Here is a 14200-nt window from a genome sequence, read left to right as displayed (position 1 = left end):
ATTTAATTTTATTTTTGGCTGCATGGAGTCTTCATTGCTGCACACGGGCTTTCTCTAGTTGCAGTGAGCAGGGGCTACTCTTCATTGTGGTGAGCGGGCTTCTCATTGTGGTGGCTTCTCTTGTTGTGGAGCACGGGCTCTAGGCACACGGGCTTCAGTAGTTGTGGCACGCAGGCTCAGTAGTTGTGGCTCGTGGGCTCTAGAGCACAGGCTCAGTAGTGGTGGCGCATGGGCTTAGTTGCTCCATGGCATGTGGGATCTTCCCAGACCAGGGATTGAACCCGTGTCCCCTGCATTGGCAGGCGGATTCTTAAGCACTGTGCCACCAGGGAAGCCCAAAAAAATCACTTTTAAAAGAGAAAAAAATGGACTTCCCTGGTGGTGCAGTGGTTAAGAATCTGCCTGCCAATGCAGGGGACACGGGTTCGAGCCCTGGTCCAGGAAGATCCCACATGCTGCGGAGCAACTAAGCCCGTGCACCACAACTACTGAGCCTGTGCTCTAGAGCCTGCGTGCCACAACTACTGAGACCACATGCTGCAACTACTGAAGCCCATGAGCCTAGAGCCCGTGCTCCACAACAAGAGACGCCACCACAATGAGAAGCCCGCGCACCGCAACGAAGAGTAGCTCCCACTCACCGCAACTAGAGAAAGCCCGCATGCAGCAGTGAAGACCCAACACAACCAAAAATAAAATAAAAATAAATTAATTTAAAAAAAAAAGAAAAAAATGAGCAAATATATAAACAGGCAACTCACAGAAGATAAAATCTAAATGGCCTTTCTTGAAACTCACAAATAATCAGGAAAATTAGAAATTAAAGTCTTAATAACGGATGTCACATTCCACTAACAGCAGACTATGTGATTTGGACCAACCCTCATACTTAAGACAACTGAAACAGTTGATTGAAATATTTAAAACATCTGCTTAGAGACGTTAGTAAGCTAACAAGATAGTGAAGAATTACAGGGTCAGGATTAGGAGGAAACTGATGCCCAAGGGAGGGAGTGAGCATTTAGGGCCACTTTCCTCTGGGGATATTTGCCCACTCCAGAGGAGGCGGCTAAGAGACCCAGTAGCACTTGGGGACAGCTTCCCAGGGGTGGGGGGAAGGGATGAGAGCCAGGGCATATTGGGGGAGGGGGGGATTGAGGAGGGACTAGTGAACTTCCCTCACTTTCAGTGGGTACCCTGAAAGTCTGCCTCCTAGGAGTAATGGTGACCCATCAGTAGACAGACCCTCACAGTGACTGCTCAGCTTCAAACCTTCTCAAGCCCTGACATTCAGTGGAAGTAATCCCAGATTGCTTGTGCCAGGTGCCTCACAGAAGAAAATGTCATTCCTCTCTGGAGGAAGAGATCATCATCCTAGGCCTCAATTATTTTCCACAAATATTTAGCAGATACAATGTCTGACGAACAACATGAGGAGAAAATAGGCAAATAGATGGATACATCTGTATAAATAAATAACACTAATGTTTGGTTGGATTTTAAATATACACAGAATTAAAATACATGCTAACTCTGACATATAAGTTGGGAAGGAGGAAAAAAATTCAATATGTCTTAAGGGCTTTACATTGTCAAGGGAGAGGGTATGAGCATTAATTAATGTTAAATTTTTGTGAGTCAGGGATGCAAGTTTACAGTAACCACTAAAACAAAAATAAAAGAGGGACCTCCCTGGTGGTCCAGTGGTAAAGAATCTGCCTTCCAATTCAGGGGATGCAGGTTTGATCCCTGGTCGGGGATCTAAGATCCCACATGCCGTGGGGCAACTAAGCCTGTACGCCACAACTACTGAGCCCACATGCCTCAACAAGAGAGCCCATGTGCTGCAAACTACAAATAACTACAAAGCCCACGCGCTCTGGAGCCTGCGCACCACAACTACAGAGCCCATGTGCCCTAGAGCCTCTGTGCCACAACTAGAGAAGAGAAAACCCACGCACCACAACTAGAGAAGACCGCATGCTGCACCAAAAGATCCCGCATGCCTCAACGAAGATCCTGCGTGCTGCAACTAAGACCTGAAGCAGCCATAAATAAATAAATAAATAAATGAATGAATGAACGAATGAGTGTGTAACTTCCAAGGTGATAAAATGTACAAAAATAAAAAATGATCAATCCAAAAGAAGGCAAGAAAGAAGAGAAACAATAATAATAGTATAGAAGGGACAAATTGAAGGCCCTTAGTAAGGAAGTAAATGTAAACCCGAATATATTTTAAAGTCTTCATTAAATGGAAATACACTAAATGCTCTAATTAAAAGAAAAAGATGGTCAGACTGTACTTTTAAAAATTTTAGTCTCTAGACTTACGAGACACATCTTAAGCATTAGGTAAAGGTTTACAATAAAAAGGACAGAAAAGATATATTGTTAAAACACTAGCCAAAAGAAGCCGGTGTAGCTATATTAATTTTAAAGAAAATAGACTTTTAAGGCAAAAAGCATTACTAGAGATCATTTCATCATGATAAAAAAGTTCAATCCACTAGGAAAATATAACAGTTCTATACTGGTAATCACCTAATAACCCAGCCTCAAAGTAAAGGGAAAAAGTGACAGAACTTCAAGGAGTAATAGACAAATCAGTGTAATAGTGGGCTATTTTAACATACCTCTCTCGGTAATGATATGCAAGCAGACAAAAAATTAGTAGGGATATAGAAGATTTGAACAATAGGGACTTCCCTGGCAGTCCAGTGGTTAAGACTCCATGCTTCCAATGCAGGGGGCATGGGTTCCATCCTTGGTCAGGGAACTATGATCCCACATGCTGCATGGCGCGGCCAAAAAAAAAAAAAAAAAGATTTGAACAACATCAAACACCTAGGAATAAGTCTAACAAAAGACGTGCAAGACTCCTTATGTAGGTTATAGTTTATAAAATGTTATTGGAAAACTTGAAAGAGGACCTAAATAAAGGGAGAAATACACAATAGTCATGGCTGGGAATATGCAACATCATAAAGATGTTAATTTTCCTCAAAATGGTCTACAAGTTCAACGCAATCAAATTTAAAATTTCGAGGGCTGTGTTTTTGGGGTTTTTTTGGTTGTTTTATTTGTGGAACTTGACAAACTGATCATAAAATTTGCATGAAAATTCCAAGGATCTAGAATAGTCAAAGCAATATTGAAGGAGAAGAACAAGGTATGAGAACTTCCTCTAAAGACTCTTTTTTCATTGAAATATAGTTGATTTATAATATTGAGTTAGTTTCAGGTGTACAGTATAGTAATTCAGGTTTTTTTTTGGTTTTTTTGGCAAATTATGTTCCATTATAGGTTATTACAAGATATTGGGTATAATTCCCTATGCTATACAGTAAACACTTGTTGCTTCTTTATTTTATGTGTAGTAATTTGTATCTGTTAATCCCATACTCATAATTTGTCCCTCCCTGCCTCCCTCTTCCCTTTGGTAGCCATAAGTTTGTTTTCTATGTCTGTGACTCTGAAGACTTTTAAGATTTACCATAAAGCTATAGTAAGTAAACAAGTGTGATATTAGCACAAGGACAGATATATAAACCAATGGAATTGAATAGCTCAGAAAGAGTCCCAGCATATTTGGACATTGGCAGAGCGGTGGGCAGTGAGGGAAGGACAGTCTTTTCAATAAATAATGTGAGGACGATTGGATAAACATGTGAAAAAAAATAATTCTTGATCCCTACTTTACATCAGACATACAAATCAACTCTGGACAGAATACAGATCTAAATGTGAAAGGCAAAACAATAAAGCTTCTACAAAGTAGTATTCTAGAATATCCTTATAATGTAGGATAGGAAAAGATGATTTAAACAGGACACAAAAAGCATAAACCATAAAGAAAGAGACTGATTAATTAGACTATTAAATTTAGGATCTTAAGAATGAATTAAGACTATTTATCAAAAGACAGGATTAAGAAGCTGAAAAGTTAAGCCATAGAATGGGAGAAAAATATTACAAAATATACATGGCAACGGGTGATTTCCTACAAATCAATAAGACAGACAACCCAGTGGAAAAATGTATGAGACTTCAACATGTACCTCACAAGAGTGGATATCCAACTAACCAATAAATATATTCTCAACATCAGTAGTTATCAGGGGAGTGTACAGTAAAACATCAAGATATCACTATCCACTCAACACATCAAGATATCACTATACACTCAACACACTGGTGGTGTCAAACAGTAGCAAGTACTGGTAATGATGTCAAGGAATGGGGACTTCATACACCATGGAAGGGAATGTAAATCAGCAAACAGTTTGGTGTTATCAACTAAAGTTGAAGATATGAATAACCCATGACCCAGTTATTCCACTCCTTAGTATATATACAATGGAAGTGCACATACTTGTACAGAATATTAATATGTACAAGAATATTAATAGTAGCATTATTCTTAAGAACCCCAAAGTGGAAATAATCCAGATATCCAGCAGCAGTAGAATAAATAAATAAGTATATAAATTGTAGTATAGTCATGCAATGAGATACTACATAGCAAGGAAGATGGGCAAACAATAGCCACACAAAACAACATGGATAAAACTCACAAATATAATGTCAAATAAAAAGAAGCTACACACAAAGGAATACATAGAGTATGATTCCATTTACATAAACGTTGAAAACAAGCAAAACTGTAGTGTTGAAAGATACTTGCTATACAGATGGCCAACAGGCACATGAAAAGATGCTCAACATCGCTAATTATTAGAGAAATGCAAATCAAAACTATAATGAGATATCACCTCATACCAGTCAAAATGGCCATCATCAAAAAGTCTACAAATAATAAATGCTGGAGAGGGTGTGGAGAAAAGGGAACCCTCCTACACTTTTGGTGGGAATGTAAATTGGTACAGCCACTATGGAGAACAGTATGGCGTTTCCTTAAAAAAACTAAAAAAAGAACTACCATATGACCCAGCAATCCCACTCCTGGGCATATATCCAGAAAAGACAAAAACTTTAATTTGAAAAGGTACATGCGGGCTTCCCTGGTGGCACAGGGGTTAAGAATCCGCCTGCCAATGTAGGGGACACAGGTTCGAGCCCTGGTCCAGGAAGATCCCACATGCTGCGTAGCAACTAAGCCCGTGCGCCACAACTACTGAGTCTGTGCTCTAGAGCCCACGAGCCACAACTACTGAAGCCCACACGCCTAGAGCCCATGCTCCGCAACAAGAGAAGCCACCGCAACGAGAAGCCCACGCACCGCAACAAAGAGTAGCCCCCGCTCACCGCAACTAGAGAAAGCCCGCACTCAGCAACAAAGATCCAACGCAGCCAAAAATAAATAAAAATTTAAAAAATAAATTAATTAATTTTAAAAAAAGAAAAGAAAAGGTACATGCACCCCAACGTTTAGAACTAGCAGCACTATTTACAATAGCCAAGATGTGCAGGCAACCTAAATGTCCATTGATGGGTGAATGGATGAAGAAGATGGGGTATATATACACAACGGAATATTACTCAGCCATAAAAAAGAATGAAATATTGCCATTTGCAACAACATGGATAGACCTAGGCATTATCATACTAAGTGAAGTAAGACAGAGAAAGACAAATATCATATGATATCACTTATATGTAGAATCTAAATTAAAAAAAAATACAAATAAGCTTATTTACAAAACAGAAATAGACCCACAGATATAGAAAACAAACTTACGGTTACGAAAGGGGAAAGGGGAAAGGGGAAAGGGGAAAGGGGAAAGGGGAAAGGGGGTGGGGGTGGGATAAATTAGGAATTTGAAATTAACATATACACACTCCTATATATACAATAGATAACCAACAAGGATTTACTGTAGAGCACAGGGAACTCTATTTTGTAGTATTTTGTAATAACCTATAAGGGAAAAGAATCTGAAAAAGAACATATATATAACTGAATCACTGTGCTGTACACCTGAAACTAACACAACATTGTAAATCACTATAGTTAAATTTAAAAAAACAAACAAAAAAAGACAGCCTAGCGGACGAGTTATGGCCCAGTTCCCCTCTTAAGTCAGGAGATGATGTTACTCTAAAGTGCACCAGCTCCCTCAGTTACATCAGTTAATCCATCCACCTGCCTACTTCATCCCTCCACTTGGATGTCGAATAGGCATCTTAAACTCACCAAGTCCCAACCATAAACAAAACGAAAAGACAGCCTACACAATGGGAGAAAATATTTTTCTCCCAGCAAATGCTGTGGCCAACAACGGATTAATTTCCAAATATACAAACCGCTCATACAGCTCAATATCAAAAAAACAAACCGAATCAAAAAATGGGCAGAAGACCTAAACAGATGTTAATCCAAAGACATCAGATGGCCAATAAGCACATGAAAAGATGCTCAACATCACTAATTATTAGAGGAATGCCAATCAAAACTACAATGAGGTATCACATCACACCAGTCAGAATGGCCTTCATCAAAATGTCCACAAATAATAAATGCTAGAGAGGGTGTGGAGAAAAGTGAACCCTCCTACACTGTTGGTGGGAAGGTAAATTGGTACAGCCACTATGGAGAACAGTAGGGAGGTTCCTTAAAACATAAAAATAGAGTTACCATATGCTCCAGTAATCCCACTCATGGACATATATCCAGAGAAAACTCTAATTCAAAAAGATACATCCGGGCTTCCCTGGTGGCACAGTGGTTGAGAGTCTGCCTGCCAATGCAGGGAACGCGGGTTCGAGCCCTGGTCTGGGAGGATCCCACATGCCACAGAGCAACTGGGCCCATGAGCCACAGTTACTGAGCCTGCGCGTCTGGAGCCTGTGCTCCTCAACAAGAGAGGCCGCGACAGTGAGAGGCCCGCGCACCGCGATGAAGAGTGGCCCCCGCTTGCCACAACTGGATAAAGCCCTCGCACAGAAACGAAGACCCAACACAGCCATAAATAAATAAATAAAAATTTTTAAAAAATGTTTAAAAAAAAAAAGATACATCCACCCCAACATTCAAAGGAGCACTATTTACAATAGCCAAGACATGGAAGCAACCTAAATGTCCATCAACAGATGAATGGATAAAGAAGATGTGGCACATATATACAATGGAATATTAGCCACCCATAAAAAAGAATGAAATAATGCCATTTGCAGCAACGTGGATGGACCTACAGATTATAACACTAAGTGAAGTCAGACAGCGAAAGACAAATATCATATGATATCACTTATATGTGGAATCTAAAAACAAATGATACATGTGAACTTATTTACAAAACAGAAACAGACTGGTTCAAGATGATGGCGTAGAAGGACGTGCACTCACCTCTTCTTGCAAGAGCATCGAAATCACAACTAATTGCTGAACAACCATCGACAGGAAGACACTGGAACCCACCAAAAAAGATAACCCAGATCCAAAGACAAAGGGGAAGTCACAATGAGATGGTAGGAAGGGTGCAATCATGATAAAAATCAAATCCCATAACCAGCCAGTGGGTGACCCACAAACTGGAAAACAATTATACCATAGAAGTTCTCCCATTTGAGTGAAGGTACTGAGCCCCCCGTCAGGCTTCCCAGCCTGGGGTCCAGCAACGGGAGTAGGAATCCCCAGAGAATCTGACTTTGAACGCCAGAGGGATCTGATTGCAGGACTTCCACAGGACTGGGGGAAACAGAGACTCCATTCGTGGAGGGCACACAAAAAGTCTTGTGTGCACCAGGACCCAGGGGAAAGGAGCAGTGACCCCATAGGAGACTGAACCAAACCTAACTCCTAGTGTTGAAGGGTCTCCTGCAGAGGCAGGGTAGGGGGTGGCTGTGGCGCACCACAGGGACAAGGGCACTGGCAGCAGCAGTTCTGTGAAGTACTCATCAGCATGAGCTCTCCTGGAGGCCACCAGCAGCCCCACCATACAGCCTGTAGGCTCCAGTGCTGGGTCGCCTCAGGCCAAAAAACTAACAGGGAGGGAACACAGCCCCACCCATCAGCAGATAAGCAGATTAAAGTTTACTGAGCACTGACCCTGCCCACCAGAGCAAGACTAAGCTCTACCCACCACCAGTCCCTCCCATCAGGAAACTTGCACAAGCCTCTTAGATAGCCTCATCTACCAGAGGGCAGACAGCAGAAGCAAGAAGAACTACAATCCTGCAGCCTGTGGAACAAAAACCACATTCACAGAAACTTAGACAAAATGAAAAGGCAAAGGATTATGTCCCAGATGAAGGAACAAAACCCCAGAAAAACAACCAAATGAAGTAGAGATAGATAACCTTCCAGAAAAAGAACTCAGAATAATGATAGTGAAGATGATCCAGGATCTCGGGAAAAGAATGGAGGCAAAGATTGAGAAGATGCAAGAAATGTTTAACAAAGACCTAGAAGAACTAAAGAACAAACAAACAGAGATGAACAATACAATAACTAAAATGAAAAATACACTAGAAGGAATCAATAGTAGAATAACTGAGGCAGAAGAACGGATTAAGTGACCTGGAAGACAGAATGGTGGAAACCACTGTCGCAGAACAGAACAAAGAAAAAAAAAAGAAAAAAAATGAAGACAGACTAAGAGACTTCTAGGACAACATGAAACACACCAACATTCACATTATAGGGGTCCCAAAAGGAGAAGAGAGAGAGAAAGGACCTGAGAAAATATTTGAAGACATAATAGCTGAAAACTTCCCTAACATGGGAAAGGAAACAGTCAACCAAGTCCAGGAAGCACAGAGAGTCCCAGGCAGGATAAACCAAAGGAGGAACATGCCGAGACACACAGTAATCAGATTGACAAAAATTAAAGACAAAGAAAAAATATTAAAAGCAACAAGGGAAAAAAGACAAATAACATACAAGGGAACTCCCATAAGGTTATCAGCTGATTTCTCAGCAGAAACTCTGCAAGTCAGAAGGAAGTGGCATGATATATTTAAAGTGATGAAAGGGAAGAACCTACAACCAAAAATACTCTACCCAGCAAGGCCCTCATTCAGATTTGATGGAGAAATCAAAAGCTTTACAGAAAAGCAAAAGCTAAGAGAATTCAGCACCACCAGACCAGCTTTGCAGCCAATGCTAAAGGGACTCCTCTAGGTGTGAAAGAGACTAGCAACTTAAAAAAAAAAAATGGGAACAGCAAAACCAAAACCTACAATAGATACACACACACAAAAGAAAAAGCAACCCAAACACAACACTAAAGATGGTCATCAAACCACAAGAGAAGAGAATAAAAGAGGAAGGGAAGAAAAAAGACCTACAAAAACAAACCCAAAACAATTAAGAAAATGGCAATAGGAATATCGATAATCACCTTAAATGTAAATAGATTAAATGTGCCAACCAAAAGACACAGAATGGCTGAGTAGATACAAAAACAAGACTGTATATATGCTGTCTACAAGAGATCCAACTCAGACCTAAGGACACATATGGACTGAAAGTGAGGGGATGGAAGAAGGTATTCCACACAAATGGAAATCAAAAGAAAGCTGGAGTAGCAATACTAATATCAGACAAAATAGACTTTAAAATAAAGACTGTTATAAGAGACAATGAAGGACACTACATAATGATCAAGGGATCAATCCAAGAAGAAGATATATGGGTGCACCCAACATAGGAGCACCTCAATATATAAGGCAAATACTAACAGCCATAAAGGGAAAAATCGACAGTAACATAATAATAGTGGGGGACTTTAACACCCCACTTTCATCAATGGACAGATCATCCAGACAGAAAATCAATAAGGTAACACATGTCTGAAATGACACAATAGACCAGATGAACTTAATTGATATTTATAGAGCATTCCATCCAAAAGTAGCAGAATACACATTCTTCTCAAGTGCACAGGGAACATTCTCCAGGATTGACCACATCCTGGGCCACAAGGTGAGCCTCAGTAAATTTAAGAAAATTGAAATCATATCAAGCATCTTTTCCGTTCACAACACTATGAGATTAGAAATAAACTACAAAAGGGACTTCCCTGGTGGTGCACTGGTTAAGAATCTGCCTGCCAATGCAGGGGACACGGGTTCAACCCCTGGTCTGGGAAGACCTCACATGCTGCGGAGCAACTAAGCCCATGCGCCACAACTACTGAGCCTGTGCTCTAGAGCCCATGAGCCACAACTACTAAAGCCCGCATGCCTAGAGCCCATGCTCCACAACAAGAGAAGCCACCACAGTGAGAAGACCGCACACCACAATGAAAAGCAGTCCCCACTTGCCACAACTAGAGAAAGCCTGTGCGCAGCAACAAAGACCCAATGCAGCCAAAAATAAATAAATAATAAATACAATTTTTTTTTAAAAGAAATAAACTACAAGAAAAAACTATAAAAAAATGAACACGTGTAGGATAAACAATATGCTATTAAACAACCAATGGATCACTGAAGAAATCAAAGAGGAAATCAAAAAAATACCTAGAGACAAATGAAAACGAAAGCACAATGATCCAAAACCTATGGGATGCAGCAAAAGCAGTTCTAAGAGGCAAGTTTATAGCAATAAAATCTTACCTCAGGAAACAAGAAAAGTCTCAAATAAACAACCTAACCTTACACCTAAAGCAACTAGAGAAAGAAGAACAAACAAAACTCAAAGTTAGTAGAAGGAAAGAAATCATAAAGATCAGAGCAGAAATAAATTAAATAGAGACAAAGAAAACAATAACAAAGATCAATGAAACTAAAAGCTGGTTCTTTGAAAAGATAAACAAAACTGATAAACCTTAAGCCATGGACTTCCCTGGTGGCACAGTGATTAAGAATCCGCCTGCCAATGCAAGGGACACAGGTTCGAGCTCTGGTCCAGGAAGATCCCAGTTGCCGTGGAGCAACTAAGCCCATGTGCCACAACTACTGAGACTGCACTCTAGAGCCCACGAGCCACAACTACTGAGCCTACATGCCACAACTACTGAAGCCATGCGCCTAAGAGCCCATGCTCCGCAACAAGAGAAGCCACCGCAATGAGAAGCCCGCGCACTGCAACGAAGAGTAGCCCCCGCTCGCCACAACTAGAGAAAGCCCGCACACAGCAATGAAGACCCAATGCAGCCAAAAAAAAACCTTTAGCCATACTCATCAAGAAAGGGAGAGGACTCAAATCAATAAAATTAGAAATGAAAAAGGAGAAGTTACAACTGACACCACAGAAATACAAAAGATCATAAGAGACTACTACAAGCAACTATATGCCAATAAAATGGACAACTTGGAAGAAAAGGACAAATTCTTAGAAAGGTACAGTCTCTAAAGACTGAACCAGGAAGAAATAGAATATATGAACAGACCAATCACAAGCACTGAAGTTGAAACTGTGATTAAAAATCTTCCAACAGGGCTTCCCTGGTGGCGCAGTGGTTGAGAATCTGCCTGCCAATGCAGGGGACACGGGTTCGAGCCCTGGTCTGGGAAGATCCCACATGCCGCGGAGCAACTAGGCCCGTGAGCCACAACTACTGAGCCTGCGCATCTGGAGCCTGTGCTCTGCAACAAGAGAGGCCGCGATAGTGAGAGGCCCGCGCACCGCGATGAAGAGTGGCCCCCGCTTGCCGCAACTAGAGAAAGCCCTTGCACAGAAACGAAGACCCAACACAGCCAAAAATAAATAAATAAATAAAAAATAAAAAGAAAGGAATTCCTTTAAAAAAAAAAAAGTAAAATAAATATCCTTCTTTAAAAAAAAAATCTTCCAACAAACAAAAGCCCAGGACCTGATGGTTTCATAGGCAAATTCTATCAAACATTTAGAGAAGAGCTAACACCTATCCTTCTGAAACTGTTCCAAAAAATTGCAGAGGAAGGAAAACTCCCAAACCCATTCTATGAGGTTACCATAACCCTGATACCAAACCCAGACAAAAATACCACAAAAAAAGAAAACTACAGGCCAATATCACTGATGAACATAGATGCAAAAATCCTCAACAAAATACTAGCAATCCAAATCCAACAGTACATTAAAAGGATCATACACCATAATCAAGTGGGATTTATCCCAGGGATGCAATGATTTTTCAATATTGGCAAGTCAATCAGTGTGATACACCACATCAACAAACTGAAGGAAAAAAACCATATGATCATCTCAATAGATGCAGAAAAAGCTCTTGTCAGCACCCATTTATGATAAAAACTCTCCAGAAAGTGGGCATAGAGGAAACATACCTCAACATAATAAAGGCCATATACAACAAACCTACAGCTAACATCATACTCAATGGTGAAAACTGAAAACATTTCCTCTAAGATCAGGAACAAGACAAGGATGTCCACCCACTCTCGCCACTTTCAACATAGTTCTGGAAGTCCTAGCTACAGCAATCAGAGAAGAAAAAGAACTAAAAGGAATCCAAATTGGAAAAGAAGAAGTTAAACTGTCACTGTTTGCAGATGATATGATACTATACATAGAAAATCCTACGGACGCTACCAGAAAACTACTAGAGCTCATCAATGAATTTGGTAAAGTTGCAGGTTACAAAATTAATACAAAGAAATCTGTTGCATTTCTATACACTAACAACGAAAGATCAGAAGGAGAAATTAAGGAAACAATCCCATTTACCATTGCAACAAAAAGAATAAAATGCCTAGGAATAAACCTATCTAAGGAGACAAAACCTGTACTTTAAAAAACTATAAGACACTGATGAAAGAAATCAAAGAAGACACAAACAAATGGAAAGATATACCATGTTCGTGGATTGGAAGAATCAATACTGTCAAAATGACTATACTACCCAAGGCAATCTACAGCTTCAATGCAAGCCCTATCAAACTACCAATGGCATTTTTCACAGAACTGGTACAAAAAGTCTTAAAATTTGTATGGAGACACAAAAGACCCTGAATAACCAAAGCAATGTTGAGAAAGAAAAACGGAGCTAGAGGAATCAGGGTCCCTGACTTCAGACTATACTACAAAGCTATAGTCATCAAAACAGTATGGTACTGGCACAAAAATAGAAATATAGATCAATGGAATAGGATAGAAAGCCCAGAAATAAACCCATGCACCTATGGTCAATTAATCTATGACAAAGGAGGCAAGACTCCACAATGGAGGAAAGAGGCTCTTCAACAAATGGTGCTGGGAAAACTGGACAGCTACATGTAAAAAATGAAATTAGATCATTCTTTAACACCATATATAAAAATAAGCTCAAAATGGATTAAAGACCTAAATGTGAGACCAGACACTATAAAACTCCTAGAGGAAAACATAGGCAGAACACTCTCTGACATAAAACACAGCAATCTCTTTTTCAATCCACCTCCCAGAATAATGGAAATGAAAACAAAAATAAACAAATGGGACCTAATTAAACTCAAAAGTTTTTGCACAGCAAAGGAAACTATAAGGGCTTATGCTGATGGAGTGGAGCCAGCAGCACCAGGATGGTGCTGCTGGAGAGTGAGCAGTTCCTGGCAGAGCTGACCAGGCTCCTCCAGAAGTGCTGGTTGTCAGGCAGCGTGTTCATCACCCTGAAGAAGTATGATGGTCGAACTAAACCCATTCCAAGGAAGGGTTCTGTGGAGGGCTTTGAGCCCTCAGATAACAAGTGTCTGTTAAGAGCTACTGATGGGAAAAAGAAGATCAGCACTGTGGTGAGCTCCAAAGAAGTAAGTTTCAGATGGCTTATTCAAACCTATTGAGAGCTAACATGGACGGGCTGAAGAAGAGGGACAAAAAGAGCCAGAGTAAGAAGAGCAAAGCCGGGCAGTGAAGGGCACCAGATTTCCAGCTTTCACCAGCTAACCATTGAATTGCTACTTTTCCTTTGGTTTTTACTTTTGGCCACAAAGCTGGGTTTCTGATTCCCCTACAATAACTGTTTTCATGTGAGATTAGGGTCATTTTTGGATGGAAGAAGGGCTGTAGTGTTTACAGGGTAGTTACAAGAAGCCAGTTTATTTTAGATCTGGCTAAGTGGCCTGTGTTGTATGTTTGTATGTTTCTGGATAATAGTTTACGGTCTCTGTAGCCATCTGTGAAGAGCACTGTATCATTAAACCTGTATTTATCGGCACTGACCAGCTTTTATTCCTTTTCCCACCCCATAAAAAGTTTCTGGCAATAGCTCCTCATTCTGGAATGATGTGATTATGAATAGGCTTTAGGCCCTGTCTTATGGGTTACTGGAATTGAAACCTGACAATTTTATAAAAAGTTGTGTTATTTCATGGG

General features: G+C 40.4%; 1 pseudogene; it reads left to right on the top strand.

The window, feature by feature from the left end:
• Positions 1-13410: 13410 nt before the first annotated feature.
• LOC132357777 (signal recognition particle 14 kDa protein-like) lies at positions 13411-13739 on the top strand (annotated as a pseudogene).
• Positions 13740-14200: the final 461 nt, after the last annotated feature.

Source organism: Balaenoptera ricei, chromosome X, assembly GCF_028023285.1.
Source record: "Balaenoptera ricei isolate mBalRic1 chromosome X, mBalRic1.hap2, whole genome shotgun sequence".
Taxonomy (NCBI): Eukaryota; Metazoa; Chordata; class Mammalia; order Artiodactyla; family Balaenopteridae; genus Balaenoptera; species Balaenoptera ricei.
The sequence above is the reverse complement of the archived record's forward strand: the minus strand, read 5'-3'. Positions and strand labels throughout refer to the sequence as shown.